At 35.1% G+C, this 13,848-nt stretch overlaps 1 long non-coding RNA gene across 2 annotated transcripts; it reads right to left on the reverse strand.

Annotated features, from left to right (window-relative positions):
• Positions 1-915: 915 nt before the first annotated feature.
• On the reverse strand, positions 916-2,393 carry LOC145108376 (uncharacterized). 2 transcript variants are annotated; one of them, XR_013708226.1, is made up of 4 exons: positions 2,300-2,393; positions 1,679-1,777; positions 1,279-1,335; positions 916-1,200 (listed from the first exon to the last, which is right to left on the reverse strand). It is a non-coding gene; the product is annotated as an uncharacterized LOC145108376 (long non-coding RNA). The 2 variants fall into 2 exon arrangements; XR_013708225.1 differs by lacking the exon at positions 2,300-2,393 and adding an exon at positions 1,912-2,261.
• Between the last annotated feature and the right edge of the window lie 11,455 nt (positions 2,394-13,848).

Here is a 13,848-nt window from a genome sequence, read left to right on the forward strand (position 1 = left end):
GAAGCCTCTCGGTAGCTCGCGCCCTTGCTGCAGCGAACACGTCCTTTTGTCGGCCTTCAGCGGTTATCCGGGTTGTTCACGGCGTCTCCGGCAGCGACATTGTGGCATTTAGATGGCGAAGGAGCGACGGCAGCGACGTTGTGGCGTTTTGGTGGAGTTTCATTTTATCTGGACGCATCTAATTTGTTTATTGATCCATACCTTTTTTTAGATTAACGAATACAAGAAAAAGTTAGTTTGATTATTACAATCTTTTAGTTTGATGCATAACTCTTGATCTTGTTCCCGTTCATATTTTCATTGAGATAAAAAGTGTGCAAGTAGTATAACTGTAATTATGCTTCATACTTTTTCTTATAATGATAAGTTTAAAGGTAATTATGAAATAAAAAATGATTGTGATATCATCGAGCCATTGAAGGTTTATTATCACCTTTAAAGTTATTTATTATTAATTTTTTTAATAAAAAGTTTTTTAATCTACTTTAGGTATGGTTATAGAAAAGTAAGTTTATTTTAGTCGGAACAATCTAAGGAATTAGACAGGTCTATGCTTGGTTTTATGATGCTTGTATTAGACATGGAAAGAAGGTTATAGAGGTGTGCAGTATTGATCATACATCCGATTCCCAAAAAGGCATATCATATATGCAACGGATTTCCGACGGCTACGACAAATTTTAGCAACGAATTTTTACGTCGGTAATTAGTAACCGATCAATGACGAATATACTTGTTTGTAAAAATTACCAAAGGAATAACTCACTAACGGACTATCAACGAAATTTAGGAAAAACTCACTAATAAATTACAGATAGATTTTATGTGATAGGCTAGCGGCGAGTTTTTGATATAAAAAAAATATAAATTCATGAAAAAATTAACAATAATTACATATTCAACAAAAGAAAAATCTTGAAACATACATCAAATCTATATTTTAAAACCATCAAATATAAATCCACCAAATGAGTATTGATTATTCATTCATTCACCCTTTACTTTAGTTCTCCATGCAAAGACAAAAACGAAAACCATTTTGAAAAGTAATTCCACCTTCAGGACCCACCACCTCCATTTCTAACAAAGATGTTCCTTAGAATTTCACCATTCATCAGAAACATCTTTCCCAAGGAAAACAATCCACTTCACATCGGAATATGTGATTCCGATTCCAATCCCTCCGAAATGAAAACACACCTTCAGATCAACAATCTCATATTAAATCGAGTGAAAAAGGATGGAAGTTTTAGCAAATTCAGATTCAAATTAACACACCTTCAGATCCATCTTCTTATGTGCCCTCAAACACCCTATATGATATTCCCTTTCACACTGCAAGGAGGATAAATGTAACAATCAGAAATGAAAACACAGCATAACTGGATTTTTTTTGAATGTCCATTTTAACCTTGGACCAAAACTAAAACAAGCAGAATACTAAAGGGACCAAATTTATTGATATATATTTAAGGAATAAGCACGTCAAGAACTACAGATCAGATCTGCAACTTCTGTCAAGATCGCCATCATCTCCAAACATTATTCAGTAATGATGGAACAAGATGTCAGATTTAGACCCTACTTAACCTTTACAAGATATAGCATAAACTGGAAAACGTTTTATAATCTCATTGGAATCGAAAAAATTACATAAGAAAACGTTTTATAAACTTACCTTTGAAAGGGTAAGGTAGAGTGGCCTCTGGACAAACCCACAAAACCGACTCTTGAAATGCTATGAACACCTAACTGGTACCGATCTGATTCTATTAGACTGATAACAGATCAAAAAATACTGTGAGTGACAGGCGAACAACATATATAAACTTCGAAACAACAAAAAAAGGACAAAACAGCTTCAAAACACATGATTCAGAATGGTATAAATTTACGTATCAGTTAACTTACATGTTTTTTGTTTTAAAATATTGTGGATCTTTGCTAGTTTTTGGATCTAGAAGCATGATAGAGAATTTTTTTATCGTAATCGACACATAAAAGTCTTGGTGATTATGATAACCGAAAAAGACGCAGATCGATAACTTTATCAAAAGAATGGATGATTTTCACCGAAAAAGACGCAGATCGATAACTTTATCAAAAGAATGGATGATTTTCAGATATGCATATCCTCCTAAGCCAGTAGTTGAATAGTTTGAACATATAGAAAAAATATATCGTGTGAATGCTATTAGATTCACAGGGTCGATTATGACAGCGGCTGTGAAATCGTATTAAACTGAAACTGAACATCTAATATACATATAGTAAGAAAAGTGTGGGCGTAAACCCTAACCCTGATCTCTAGCGATGGTGATTTGCATCCACCTCCCCTAAAATTTTACATTTCTTCGCATACAGCCCAACCATTACGCAAAATGACAGTTTTGTTGCTTGATGAATAAAGTGGCACTTGCTTTTTTATTTGTAGTTTTTTTTAAGAGCTCTTATTTGTAAATGACCATAGTAGTCCTTACTATACATAAATATTTTTTTAACAGCTCTTATTTGTAAATGGCCATAGTATCTTTATTTATATTTTTAGCAAAAATACTTGTTACATTTTTTTTTCTTTTTTAAGTGAGAATATCTTCTATCATTTGACATTGTAATTATTTCAGGTTGAGTATACCATATTGATTGTTTAGCCTTTCAACATCAAAGTGTGTAATTAGCACAAACTTAATATAATGTGTGGCTATAAAATTAATGGTTTCACTAAAAGTTAAAATTATAATTGTGTTTAATGAAATCATAACAATCATATATATAACGACAATTATATTAATTTTAAAATTAAATGACGTGAAGAAACCGATGTTAATAATGTGCATAAGGTAAAATTGTATATACATTTATCGTTTTACATTCCGAGGATTTAATATCAATAAGTCTAAGAAAGCTCAACGAAAGAGAATTAATTTTGTGAATGTTCCGTCAGAAAGTTTATTTGGATGATTATTGGATTACTCACACATGGTGTGTTGATATTTGCACATTGTGCTATATTTATTGCAAGAAACGTGACACATGCACAAACTTCCAATGGACGATTTATTCTCGAGGTTCAAGTTTGTTGGTAAATATCTATTGATGGTTGATCATTAATTGCAAGAATAACATAGTATAGAATATTCATCAAAATATATTTGTAAAATTGGTCTATGTTTGAAAACTAATGGTTGATTTAATGAACTTACCAAAACTAACTATGCTTTAACGTGATAATTGTGCCAAGCATCTCTAACATGGTAGTGCTCCATGAGTAATGCCAACATACCCTAGACTTATTGTCGATACTATATACTCCACCGTTAACGTTCTATATTCCTCAATAAACAACAAGAGGGAAACAAAATAAGTGGTATTTAGGGGTAAAATGGTCATTTTTATCATCTTAATTTAGGACAGTGGTACTTAACACAATTACTTATACCACACTTTAAATGCAAAAGAAAAAAAAACAATGTATTTTTTTCTGCTATCTCATACACATTGAAATTATCGATGATTTAGAAAAATAAATAGTGTCTTCTTAGGGCATATGTATTTTAGGTAATTAGGTTGTTTTAGTTTCTTATGCACAGTGCGTACACAACAAGAAATACAGCCTTTAGCGGCGACACCGATCTTTAGCGGCGACTATTTAATTTGTCGTCGCTAAAGATCAGTGTCGCCGCTATTGGAGTCGCCGCTAAAGGCTGAATGACACCGATCTGCCCTTTGACGATCTGATAAACACGAATCGTCCGATCGTGGTTCTAATCCAACGGCAAGGGTGCTCGTGGAACGCATAAAGGAAATAACGGCGACTTTTGTCGCCGCTGAATACCTAAAATAGTCGCCGCTAAAGATAGAAAAATTACGCGACAATAATTCCCTCCTGATCGTCGCCGGTATTGACATTTGTCGCCGCCAAAGCCCATTTAGTCGCTGGTAAAGGCGTCACCACTAAAGGTCGACGCAGTTAAGCTCAAAAAATCGATATTTTCCATTTTGCTCTTCTGTTTCACTCCAAAACCCGTTTCTTTCTCTCGTCTCCATCTCTTGCTTCGTCGATTTTGTTGATTATTGTGGGATACGTCACATTTAACAATTTTGGGTGAAGATACCACCGGTGGAGAGGGATTTTCCAGTGAGGACAAAACTTTTTCCGGTGAAACCAAGCTTCTCCGACGAAACCAAGCTTTTCCGGCGAAAGAGATCGTTTTTCCAGGTCAATTTTCGATCCCTCTTCTCTTGTAACATTGATTTTAAGCTTATTGGAGTGTTTAATTTCAAAAAATTGTAAATTTTAGTTTTGTTGATTGTGTTCCCGACCACCACCTGCAACTACCACCACCACTGAACCATTTTCATTGATTTCCGCCACCATAGGTTCTATTACTTCTATTTATTGTGATATTTTAGTTTAATTTCAAAATATGTGCAATTGTATCGGTTACTTGAAAATTGCCATATGTATGTATATTTGATATTTATATGTGACTCTTTGTAAATTTGGTGTGTACATGTCAATGTATGTGTGTTTGATGTATATGTCGTATATGAGTATTTGGTAGAAGTATGTTGTTATTATCTATATATGTGAAATTATGTGTATTTGGTATAAGTAGGATGTTATTATGTGTTTATGTGAATGTATGTATGTTTGTTGTATATGTGGTATATGAATGTGAAATTTGTGTATTTGGTATCAATAGGATGTTATTATCTAGATATGTGTATTTTCTATAAGTAGGATGTTATTATGTGTGTATTTGAATGTATTTGTATTTGGTGTATATGTGGTATATGTATGTTAAATTATGTGTATTTGGTGCTCTTATGTATTATGTGAAAGTATGTGGTTTTGGTATAAGTAGGATGCTATAATTGGAAAAAAAATATTGTTATAATTGGAAAAACACAAAAAAAAATGTTATAAAATTATTTAAAAACTTATATACGAATACTAGAAAGTTTCTAGTTTGTTCCCAAACTAACCGTAAATTAACCAATGAGTTCTGTAGTTAACTTATAATCTTCAACTTAACTTATAGTGTTATATTTTTATAGTTTTATATTTATATTTTCATGTATTTTTTAGTTTTTAAATTTTTTATTTGCAACATATTTATACAATGCTATAAATAAAAAATATATACATTTTTTAATCTCAACAATAAAATAGAACAACACAACAACATAATATAATTGTTTAAAGTACAATGCTATAATTGGAAAAAAATAAAAATAAATTATTGTTATAATTGGAAAAAAACAAAAAAGAATGTTATAAAATTGTTTAAAAACTTATATACAAATACATTTAGAAAGAAGAAAAATTGTTTTTAACTCACGACCGCATTTACACGGCCCGTGTAAATTAACACTACCATTTACACGACCCGTGTAAATACAAAAGTACACTGCGTAATTTGGTCAGGCCTTCAAAGAACAATGCCCAAAAGTCTGCGTTTACACAGCCCGTGTAAACACAAGGCTTCCATTTACACGGCCGTGTAAATCTCTGAAAAGCCAAAATATTCATTTCTTTGATATCTTCATACTCGATGCTCCGCAAGTCCCGAAATTTTGTGCACAACTCTTACTTACCACCTCAAACAAGATCCTACCTCCAAAAGTCCATGAAATATCACAAAAATGTGTGAATGAAATTGTCTCATGAAAAATTCCGAAAAACATGCTAAATGCATGAGTTTAAGCCTATATGCAATGCACTTTAAGGAAATAAAGCTACAAAATGGGTGCATAAAATGCACCTAACAATGGATATACCAAATTATTAATTTTGCTTTATTTAATATTTTATTAAATAAAAACTAATCTCTAAACATATTAAAAGAAACAAACAATTTCTTTTTTCAACAATCATGCCTATATTTGTACATCTACTATAAATAAAACAAACGTGTGGAAAATATTCATTTGTTGGATCTTTGACCCTTTTATTTAATACTTACAACTTTTGTCTATATGAATTACAAGTAATTGTAAAAAAAACAATGTTAATTCTCTATACTAAACTCTAAACCCAAAATTATGTTTCAGCAACATTATGTTAATTGATAAAAGTTGGACTAGTAATCCACATCGAAACTATCCCGAGTTCCAAGCAAGGCTTAAAGCTTTTATCGAGAAGTCCAAGTCACACCTTGATAGTAATGGTAACGTCATATATTTATAAATGGTTTCAGTAAGTCATACAAAACTTGGATCTATCATGGTGAATTTTTTATTCCTCCAGTCGTCTTGCCAAGTAACGAAATGGCCGATTTAATCGACAATGTGATGTGGGAGTCGAGAGAAAATGATACCAAACTCGATGAAGGAACCTCGAATACAAGGGGTAGCGGTGTGGATGATGATTTTGCACAGTTGTTAGAAGAAGTGGACACTAAATTGTATCCTGGTTGCACCTTTTCTTCCCTTGAGTTTCTAGCATAGTTAATGCATACCAAGGTGAACAACAAATTGACTGATAGTTCATTTGATCAACTCCTTGAGTTGTTGCAATTAGCATTTCCTAAAGACAACAAGGTTCCCCTTTCACATTATCTAGCCAAAAAGAAACTAAAGTCTATTGGTGTGGGATATGAGATGATACATGTGTGCAAAAACGATTGTTTTCTCTTTTGGAAAGAACATGATTCATTGCAAGTTTGTCCCGTTTGTAAAGAGAGCCAATGGATCGATAAAAACACCGAGGGTAAGAAAGTAGCTCATAAGGTGTTACGGTAGTTTCCTATGACCCCGAGACTACGATGTTTATATTGTTCGAGGCACACTGCCAAAAATATGATTTGGCATAGTACCGGACGTTCAGAAGATTGTGTGATGTGTCATCCTGTTGATGGGGAACATTGACAAGATTTTGATAAAAAATGCCCTGACTTCTCGAGTGAACCTCGTAACGTACGCCTAGGTCTTTCAGCTGACAATTTTAATCCATTTGGAAACATGTGTAATCTACATAGCACATGGCCAGTCATACTCACCACATACAATCTGCCACCCTGGCTTTGTATGAAAGAGTCATCGTTCATGTTGAATTTGTTGATTGTCGGCCCGAAAGAACCTTGTAAGGATATGGATGTTTTCCTTAGGCCGTTAGTGGAAGAGCTTAAACATTTGTGGAACTTAGGCATACGTATTAAAGATGCGGCGACAAAGACATTCTAATGAACGATAAAAGTAAAGACACATCAAATGCACGAGAGGACTTGAAAATTCTAAACAATCGGAGAAATGAATGGTTGCAAAAAAAATGGTGACAAGTTTCATAGACCCCATGCAAAATACTCTTTCACGAGAGAATTTCATAATTGGTTTCGTGAAAAGGTAACAAAAATTAATAAACAAATTTGTTTCATTGATCTAAAGAATACATAATACATATTACTTTATATTAGCTAGGTTTATCAAATGAAAATAGAGAACTCTCCAGAATTCCACAAAGAGTTGCCGGCTCTTGCAAGGGGTCCGTAAATGAATGGTTATTCTTACACCGCATGCATAGTCAATAGTCAACACTCTTAGGTTTATGGTACATAGACGTGACGCACAACGCACAACATAAAACTCTGGGATTTTAGCAATGGGTGAGAAAGGCGAGAAATATTATGGCCAGTTAGAAGAGATTATATAGTTGAGGTATACGCATGATTATTCAACCGTACTATTTCATTGCAAGTGGTTTGATACTCGAATAGGAGTTATTTCTAGTGATAATTTCACCAGTATCGACACACGACGCGAAGCATACAAAGATGATCATCTCATATATGCTTCCCAAGCCAAACAAGTGTTCTACATCAAAGAGCCAAACAATAACCATCAGTATTTTGTCAAGCATGTTAATCATTGAATTATTTGGGATCTACCATCGATCGAGGATTGCGTCCAACTTGTTTACAATGACTCTGTCCAAAAAGTTGACAATGGCTCGCACGAAAATGTAGAGAATTTCGACGTACTTCAAAATATCTCTTCATCCGATGCTCCACTTTTTATTGATTTCAGCATGTACTGTCAAAACATTCCTAGATTCATTGTTGATGTAGAAAGTGCAACTGAAGTTCCTCCACCAACTGGTAGAGTCAATGACGTTTCTGATTGCGAGACTGATTACGATGATACCAATTCTGATTATGATACCGAAGAAGACACTGAAGGATATGAGGAATATTCTGATTAGAATATTTTTATGGAAATATGTGTTTGTAATATGAACTTTATTTGGATTCCTAGTTTAAATAGAAATCTTTATTCTTATGTAAATGTTTATTTCTATGTAATGTGTATTTGTAATAAAAATTGTATATGTATATATCTTATAATTTTTCACGAAATGTTGTCAATATGGCTTTTGTTTGTGTATACCATGGCTGTTGTTATGGGTCGTGGACACAAGGGTGATGGAGCTGAGGACCCACCTTTCCCAGGTGGTAGAGGTGTTGGTCATCATGAGCAAGACCGTAAGTCTTATTATGAATTTTTATTTACTATTTTTATTCGGTTATTATAAATTAAATACTGTTTCTAATAATTTAAAATTATATTTGTAGTTGAGCAACCTGCACGTAGGAAAGTCCAAGGCAAAACTAAAAATATAAAGTTTAAAAGAGCGATCTTACAAAATAAGGGCAAACCGATTACCATGGATTATGATAGGGAGATAACATATGATCCCGTAGGAGAGCCGAAAGACATGTTTTCACGAGAAGTTGGAAAAACAATGTCTCATATGGTCCCTTTTGATAAATTGACTAGGAAAAAAGATTCCCCTGCAATAAAGGACACCGTAATACAACATTTAAGGATAATTATTTATTTAATAATATTTTATATGGTTAATTATAACTGGTTTTTACTTGGCTAACTTTTTTTGTAGACAAAATTTGATTTGGATCAGATTTACCAAGTTGTACAAGCTAATACGTTGACAGAGAGTTTTCAAGCAGCTTTGTTAAAAGGTTATCGATACCGTAAATCTGACGCAAAAGAATATTTTTTGGCGGTCGGAGGGTATGATGATATCCCGAGAGCATTAGCCAACCCTCCACAGGGTATGGATGGTATTAACCGGAAGAAAGCAGTTGAGTATTTCCAAACGGACTAACACAGACAGGAACAAAAAAGTTCGTCAAATGCAAACGAACGTGAATCGTGGGGGTCGAGCTCGTATAGTAGTACTTGCTATAAGAAGGTAACGCATGATACATGTATTATTTTTTAAATATATTCTATTTTTTATGTTAAGCAGAACCTTAAGAGAGTGGAAAAGCTTCGCAAGGCTCGTACCGATGGGGATGGTGTATTTGTTGCTACCGAGGCGGAACGACAATATGTAAGTATTTAATTATAAATTTATCATATAATTAATTGTTTACTTATACTTAATTGTTACTCACTTTTGGGAATTACAAAATCGGTTAGTCGAAGAGCTCTTAGAACAAACCCAAGGTGAAAGTGAGTTAACACCCGCTCAAGAAAGAGGTACTTTTGAGAAAGTATTAGGAGAGTGAGATGGCCATATCAGAGGCATCGGCCGTAAACCTTATGCTCTCCCGCCGATTTCACAGCCATCAAAACCATTACCACAACCATGACAGGTAAAACAATCTACTTTGGTTTTTTGTGGTGATTATTTGCTAAAAACATTGGTAATTGGGGTTTTGTCCCAAGTGAAATCTACTTTGGTTTTTTGTATTAGTTTAAAAATAGCAATCTACTTTGGCATCATAAAATGCATGTTAATTTGGTAATTTTGGATTTGTGGTGATTATTTGCTAAAAGCATTGGTAATTGGGTTTTTGTCCCAAGTGCAAGAAAATAGCAATGTACTTTGGCTTTTTGTCTTAGTTTAAAAATAGCAATCTACTTTGGCATCATAAAATGCATGTTGATTTGGAAATTTTTGTTTTGTGGTGATTATTTGTTAAAAACTTTGGTAATTGGGTTTTTGTCCCAAGTGCAACAAAATAGCAATGTACTTTGACTTTTTGTCCTAGTTTAAAAATAGCAATCTACTTTGTCATCATAAAATGCATGTTGATTTGGTAATTTTCGTTTTGTGGTGATTATTTGCTAAAAACTTTGGTAATTGAGTTTTTGTCCAAAGTGCAAGAAATAGCAATGTACTTTGGCTTTTTGTCTTAATTTAATAATAGAAATGTACTTTGATAGTTTTTGTTTTTGTTTGATAAATTAACTCATAAGTTTATATATGTTGTTATTTATTATGTCGTTGGAAAATCTTCGGGCAATACTCAACGACCCAACATGAAGGGATGAGCTTTATTCGTTTTTTCAATAACAGAATAATCGAGGAAACGATGGGAACGAAGATGATGGTATGTAGGGAGGAGCTTTATTTTTATATTACACTTGTTGTCACACTTTGATACTTGTTAGAATTGTAAACTTTTGGTTGTTTTATGTAATTACTGGCGACACTATTACCGACGACACTATTACTTTTGATATTTAAGCGGATGTTGTTATGTAATTACTTGTGACACTATTACCGGTGACATTATTACCGACGACATTATTACCGGTGACATTATTACCATCAACCAAAATCGTTGATTAAAAAAAATTAAAAAATGAAAATTGTTATTACCGGCGATATTAGCATTAGCGGCGACTACACTCTTTACCAGTGACACGATCATTAGCGGCGACTATTCTCTTTAGCTGTGACAAATTGAGCAATAGCGACAAGGTGGTAGCGGCAACTTATTACTGGTGACGTGTCGCCACAATTACGATTACAGGCGACTTCGTGAACCTTTGGCGATGAATTTTGTCGGCGCTAATTGCCTTTTTCCTTGTAGTGATAAAGAATACAGGTAGAAAGAAGAAACAAGGGCGATCCTATAAAAGGTTATTCAATTGTGTGTTTATATTGAATGAAGTACAAGCCATATATAGACTGATTACACAGTTGTGGCCATCCACATTTACAGGAGAAGTCATAGGATCTAAGACTAGGTATTTGACTATACACATGACTAAGTATTTACAATTTGATTAAATCGAATTATGTGGGCCTGATGGATCGGATGATCCATTATCCGTAATACGCCCCCGCAAGATGGAGGATCCATCAGAGACACCAATCTAGGATCTATTGCGCAGAAACGGTGATCGAGAGACTGGCTTGGTCATACTCACCACATACAATATGCCACCCTAGCTTTGTATGAAAGAGTCATCGTTCATGTTGAATTTTTTGATTGTCGGACCAAAAGCTCCTGGTAAGGATATGGATGTTTTCCTTAGGCCGTTAGTGGAAGAGCTTAAACATTTGTGGCTTGGTAAGCATGTCGGCCAGTTGATCTTGGGAGTTGATGTGGAGTACGCGAAGAAGGCCAGTAGATACCTGTTCCCGTACAAAATGATAGTCAAGTGCTACATGCTTCATTCTTGAGTGGTACACCGGATTAGCACAGACATACGTGGCACCTGTGTTATCACAAAATAAAGTAGGCGTTGTTTTGACAATAATAACCAATTCTTGTAACAGTTGTTTTAACCAGATCAATTCAGCAGCAACATTGGCTAGAGCTTTATATTCCGCCTCAGTACATGACCTTGATACCTACTTTTGCCTTGTGGATCTCCAAGAAACAATATTAGACCCAAGATAGAGAATATATGCAGTAGTAGACCTACCTGCATCGTACACACCACCCCAGTCGGAGTCTGAAAAAACCGTGAGTGTCATAGGAGAATTACGGTTTCGAAAGAGACCATAATGAATAGTGCCTTTTAGATAGCGAAGGAGATGTTTGAGTGCTTGCCAATGGGACTGACGCGGAGCATGCATAAATTGAGACAACTTATTTATGGCAAAGGAAATATCAGGACGGGTGAAGGCCAGGTATTGAAGATACCCAAAAAGTTTTTTGTAAGGTTTAGCATCTACTATAGGAGTAGAATCAATAGCAATTAAGGGTTCAGAGTAGTAACATCTTTTGCTCCTTCCATATGAAACTGAGTTAAAATATCTTGAATATGGCGGTGTTGAGATAGAAATAATCCCGAGGTGGTGGGAATTACCTCGACACCAAGAAAATGATGAAGTGTTCCAAGATCTTTGAGGGAAAATTTGTTGCTTAGAGCTGTGATGAAGGAGGTCAAGAAAGTAGAATTATTGCCAGTGCGGACAATATCATCAACATTAACGAGAAAGTAGCATATGATGTTGTTTGAGTGGTAGATGAATAGGGAAGCATCAGCTAAGGACTTTTTGAAACCAAACAGTAAAAGAAAGGTGGTGAGTTCAGTGTACCAGTCTCTAGGTGCCTGTTTCAGGCCATAGATGGATTTTTTTAGTTTACAAATGTGAGTGGGAAGCTGAGGGTGAGTGTATCTAGGAGGTTGAGTCATAAAGACTTCTTCATGAAGGGTTCCTTGAAGGAACGCATTATTAACATCAAGTTGACGAAGTGGCCAATTGTTGGAAAGAGCAATGGAAAGTATAGTTCGGATAGTAACAGGTTTGGTAACTGGGCTGAAGGTGTCAAAATAGTCTTTTCCATACTGTTGGAGGAAGCCTTTTTCGACAAGCCTGGCTTTGTATTTGTCAATAGAGCCATCTGGTTTGCGTTTGATGCGAAATACCCACTTGCAGCCAATATGAGTGCAAGATGTGGGAGGAACAAAGTCCCAAGTTTGGTTGTGAAGGAGGGAATTAAATTCAGCATCCATGGCTTTACGCCACTTTGGGTCTTTTAGAGCTTGATTATGTGTTGCGGGTTCAATAGTAGGTGGGATAGGATAAAGAGTGGTTGAGTTAATGAGATTGACATTGACATATTTGGGGTTATGTTTTCTGTCTTGTGGTGGAGGAAAAGGGCTGGTTCGATTTTGTTGAGTGGGTATGGGTTGTGGTGAGGCTGAAGTAGGTGAAGCGGGAGGAGACACTGATGGTACAGGTTCTGACGAATTGGTTTCATTTGAAGTTGGCGCAATAGAGGGTTGGGTTTCTGCTTGAGGAGGGGTTGGATCTGTGGTAGGTAAGACTCGAGAAAGTCTAGTTGGTGATGGTGAAGTGATAGGTGAGGAATTAATGAGAAGAAACTCATTTGTGGTAGGTAAAGTAGCTGGCGGTTCATCAATGTGATAAGGAAAAATATTCTCAATAAACTCCACATGACGAGAGTGATAAAGTTTTTGACAGATTGGATCATAACATTTATACACAGATTTTGATGAGGAGTAACCTAGGAAAATGCATTTAGAGGAGCGAGGATGAAGTTTTGTAGCAGCATATGGACGAAGCCATGTGAAACACAAACAACTAAAAGGTTTTAGCTTGGTGTATGTTGGTAAGGTATGATATAGTTGCTGCTATGTAGACTTTTGATGGAGGATAGATTATGGGTAATCTATTGATCAAATGAACAGCCGTTTGGAAGGCATAAGACCAAAAAGTAAGCGGAAGTTGTGCATGATGTAGGAGAGACAGACTTGTCTCCACAATGTGCCGATGTCGTCTTTCTGCCACTCCATTCTGTTCTGGGGTGTAGGGAGGGGTAGTAAAATGAGGGATACCTTGCTCTAGGAGATACTTAGTGAGAGCAACATATTCACCACCATTGTCTGTGAGCAGAGAAATAAGAGGGGTATTATGGTATTTTTCGAGTAAAGTTTTAAACTGAAGGAATAGGATAGATACATCCGATTTGTGTTTCATCGGATAGATCCAGGTGTATTTAGAGTAAAAATCAACAAAAATGTCATAGTAGGCATAGCCATCAATGGACTTTTGAATAGGACCCCAAACATCCGAATAGACTAGTTCAAGTGGTTTTGAGATAATAAATGAAT

This window comes from Lactuca virosa, chromosome 1 (assembly GCF_052849685.1).
Source record: "Lactuca virosa cultivar CGN04683 chromosome 1, Lactuca_virosa_CGN04683_v6, whole genome shotgun sequence".
Classification (NCBI taxonomy): Eukaryota; Viridiplantae; Streptophyta; class Magnoliopsida; order Asterales; family Asteraceae; genus Lactuca; species Lactuca virosa.